General features: G+C 35.4%; 1 pseudogene; it reads right to left on the bottom strand.

The window, feature by feature from the left end:
• Positions 1-1,885: 1,885 nt before the first annotated feature.
• LOC145559910 (zinc-finger homeodomain protein 2 pseudogene) lies at positions 1,886-3,214 on the bottom strand (annotated as a pseudogene).
• Between the last annotated feature and the right edge of the window lie 1,617 nt (positions 3,215-4,831).

Raw genomic sequence — 4,831 nt, 5'->3', positions numbered from 1 at the left:
TAAATGTTGGTGTCTGGGTGACACGCCTCTTGTTCCGTAGCACTCATGCGTTTTTCCTCCGTTTATTACAGCAACGCGCCAACTGGGTATGTAGACGGGATTTGATATCCGGTCTTTAGTTCTACCCCTATTTGGAGATTAGGCTTATTAATTGCCGACATGTATTGTTTAAACACGAGATTTCGAGTAGAGGCATTATGTTAAAAAATTAAGGCTTCGGATCTATCGACCTTCTCGAAGATGAACAAAAAAACAGTACGTACATTTGGATTAGTGGTGAATATATAAAAATGTTGCTTGTTGGTTGCAGCTTAAAACAGCTCCTCTTTCCCAAGAGAAATGTAACAGAAACATATGAATAAACTAATGGTAATATAATTATCTACTATTATATGAATAGTATTATATTTTACTCCGTATTAAAAAAAAAAAAGGGAAAAAAAGAAGGAAAACAGTATAGTAGCTGACAATGTCAATAAGACCATTGAAACACTTAACTTGCATTCCCCAGGTACTCTCAGAAGGGAGCTGCTGGCTCAATCATAGCACCACTAAAATCTTGCATTATTTGGTGTTGGAACATATTTATTATTTTTATTTATAATAATCGGGCTTGTTCTGATTTATCATAACTGAATTGAATTGTTTATGATAGAAGAAAATTATCAAATTAGGAACTAAATTGAACTGAACTGAAATTAAGCTGAATTGAACGGACCATCATAAAAATGAAGAAATAACTGCCATGAGTAGTTACCAAAATTAATAAAATAAAATGACAAGAGGTGAAAACCATGACATAGCAAGCTAAAAAAACAAAAAGTTTCAGTTTTAGTGACAGCAGCATTAATTGTAATTTAGACATTTCACCCAACACTCTAGTTAAGGGTAAATCTTAGTTGATCTTAAAACAATTCAATCACATATTTCGGGTGGTACATTTTATGCATATATGGTAGCTGATTCCAACAATACTTGTAACAATATTGGTGTGTGCTAATTAATTCTTGTAGTGTTAAGTCAAACGACTCATAGGAAACTTAACGAGAGAGTAAATCCTAGTTGATCTCGATGATCAACAAAACAATCCAATTTCACATTTTTGATGGTGCATTGTGTGTGTGTGTGTTCGGGTCGGGGGAGGGGAGGGGAGGGACGACGGGACTAATTATTCACACACTTGTAACAATGTGGTGCATTCTTGTGGTGGTAATTCAAATGATTCAACGGAAACTTAATGAGAGAGTAAATCCTGGTTGATCTCGAAGATCAATAAAACAATCGAATCTCATTTTTCAATGTTTCTAAATGTGTTTGAATTGGTAACTAATTATTTTGACACTTGTAACGCTATGGTGCAGTCTTACGGTCATACACCAACATTTCAACGCCCTTTAGAGACTTGTGGTGGTTAGGATCAGCAAAATATTGCGGATCCTCAGGGATTATGAAACGACCAGCCCCCCTCCCCCAGCACTTGACTAATAGTAAATGCAAAATGCTCAATTATGAAACCAAAACCAAGGATTCAGCAAAAGAGTACCATTGTAATAACTGAGAGAACGTACACTACAACAACACCACACACCCATGGAAAGAACTAACAAATAGAGGCCATAAATTCCTTTGTTATAGTAGTACTACTATATATAGTCACTACCTATTGTTGAATAGAAAGAAGAGAGATTTATATTCATGGAATCAAACATGATTTCAAAGGAAAAAAAACTTGGACAACGACATTGCAATTACATGGTCATCATCCATGTTATATAAGTACCAAACAATTATTATTAGTACGTCATTATAGAAAAATAATACACGTAAATAATGTAAGCATGTTTAATGCAAATTACATACATTTATGAAGAATTCAAGTACAAGATAATGATCAACCATCACATACACTAATTAAATTGCGAATCTTAATGTTTAAGAACAAAGATTAGATCACTACTACTTCATTAAAAGAAAACACAACAAAATATTACACAATACAAACCTAGCTACATTACCAACTAGCACCTAGAACAGCTAATTAACTTAAATTTCTACTCCAATTCCTTTTTTTTTCAGGAAATGAGTGATCATAAAATCATACACCACTAGAACAAGAGCAAGCTAGCGAGGCCGGGCACATACAAAGCCCGGCCTCGCCTCGCTCGAGTAATCTAACAACAAGAACAGCAACAAGGAAGATAGCAAAGCTAATAAGGGTTGTTAAGTTTAAGGAGGAGGGGGAGTAGTAATTAGGGTTTTCTTACCAAGAGTAAGTTTGTTATTATGCATCCAAACCTTAAGAACATGACGTTTAATCCCAGTTTCATTGCAAAATTGATGCACTAATTCTTCATCTTGCTTTTGAATCCTCCAACCAAGTCGCTCAGCTAAATCCAACATCTTATCCTTTTGTTCAGGTGTAAACTTAGTCCTAAACCTCTTCTTCCCCGAACTAGTAGTATTACTTCCTCCCGACAACATCGTACTACCTCCACTTATATCCATCATTGTACCCCCTCCACCGACACGTGTCGTTACATTCCCATTCCCACCACCACCACCCATCCCTTGATCTCCACCACCACCACTCTCCTCCTGGTGGTGGTTATTGTGGGGACCACCCGATGTCGGAGAGGGCAACGCCAACGGGCGTTGCCCTCCCGACACGTGGAGATACCCACCTGTATTGTTACGACTATAAGGATAAATTTGGTATACCTGATGAGGATGTTGTTGATGAGGATGTTGTTGATGAGGATGCTGATGATGATGAGGCCGAGGAGCGTACATCGCAAGCTGCGGTGGTACGATTGAGTTGTTGTATTCCTTACGATGGAAGTTCCGGTGGCAGCTACACGCTGCGCACCGGAACGCATCGATGCTGCCTTCAGCGCCGGCAGGGAGGAACTCACCGCAACCGTCTACGGCGTGACCGCCGATTCCAATTGCGTGATTTTTCAAGCATTCTCTGTATCTAACAGCGGCTGTTGGGTGGTGTTGTTTCTTGAAAGTTGGAGTTATCGCCATTTCTGATTCTTCTTCTTCCTCCTCCTCTTCCTCTTCATGCTCTTCCTCGAATTCCATCATTGGTTTTTCTATTTTGGTTTCAGAAATTAGAATTTGTTAATTTCTGAACTAAAAATTGTTTTGGGTGATTAAAAGTTTGAGTTTTTTTTTTTTTTTGGGGGGGAGGGGGAGAGGAGAGAGAAGGAGGAGGGTTAGAGTGAGAGAGATGGAAAGGAAATGAGGGATTTTATCTTAATAAAAAGGAGTGAATTTGTTTAAATCTTGAATAAATTATTAAAATAATTGAAGAAATAAAAAAATAATAAACAAAAATCTTAGTTTAAGAGTGAGTAGTGGGCTTTTTTATTTTCCTGGAATAGATTTTTAGAAGGTTTGTCTGATTATATCTAGGAAAAGTTACTTGCTCAAAAGAGTCTATAAACGCATATTTTAAATAATTTTTTTAAATAGTATTATGAGTGATTTGTAGTCCGTATTAGGAGTTGTACTTTACTTTTTACCGGCATTTACCGGTTAATGTGGGGATTAATTGCATTTACCGTGAGGGAGGGGTAAGTAGAGCATTAGTTCCATACTTCCATATGATCAAATTTGTCTTATTTTAGTTTATCAAAATTAATTTGTCTTATATCCAAACAATTTTTCAAGAAAAAAAAATAAAACTTCTTTTCTTTAGGAAAACATTATGCTGGGACATTTGAATAATTTGAATTTATTTTATTAAAACTATGACGATTTATACATTAATAAGTTGAATTAATTATTTTATTTTTTTAAAATATTATGGAGTATTTATATAAGCAGCTTGCGAACTTCGTCCTACCTTTGTGCTTAAGAATTCGACTCATAACACTTGTTTACGTATTATTTTTTGCTTCTTGTCATATATAATTAAGAAAATAGAGTTTAAACATAGGATATTGAACATCGATCCAAAAATATGAAGTAAATTAAAATGAGATTAATATGTATTAATGATAACTTTTTGAATCTCCCTTGAGTTTTATAAATTAAGTTGATCATTATTTCTTAGGGTTCTGAGTATAATGGAGAGTAATATCACTACTCCACCACCTCTGTCTCATTAATTTGTCACAATATATTTATAAAATAATAATTTTGTAAATATTAATATTAAAAAAAGCATTAGTAAAAAATGATAAATGTAAGGTATGCCTAACCAACATAAATATGAATGATGTAATTAATTAATAAAGATATTTGATAAAGTTAGATATTAGTTTGTTTCATTAACGCAAATGTTAAATTGTGACTCGAAATCTAGTAGGGCTGACTTTGAACGCTTATATCTCTCAAACTACAACTGATTTTGAGGTGATTCAAGTTGAAGGTGATAGCTTGGTTCAAGAGCTTTCCAAAGATAGGTCATATGCCCAATTCCGATAAGAAACGAGAAAGTTATGACCGTTTTACAAAACCCTGACGAAGCTAGAAATTTGCAACGAGGCTGCGAGCTATAGCTCTATGCGAGTGAGCTATAGCTCGGCCCTATGAGGACTTGCGGCAGGCATGAGTTAGCTGCCAAGCTATAGCTCGGTAGTTAGGTCGGTTATTCTAGGATAATTTATGGAATATTTCCTAAAATTATATCTTTTCTATGACGGCTATTTGAGTATACTTGGGGAACAATCTTAGGGTTTTATTAGGGTTTCCTTGTGTTATAAAAGGGCCCTTTAGTTGATCAATTAGATCATATCTTTCGAGCCATTAGATTTAAGACTCCTTGTATTATTCTCTTGTTTCTTTCTCCATTATAGTGGAGAAGCTCTCGAATCCCCCACCC

This window comes from Chenopodium album, chromosome 1, assembly GCF_948465745.1.
Source record: "Chenopodium album chromosome 1, dcCheAlbu1.1, whole genome shotgun sequence".
NCBI lineage: Eukaryota > Viridiplantae > Streptophyta > Magnoliopsida > Caryophyllales > Amaranthaceae > Chenopodium > Chenopodium album.
The sequence above is the reverse complement of the archived record's forward strand: the minus strand, read 5'-3'. Positions and strand labels throughout refer to the sequence as shown.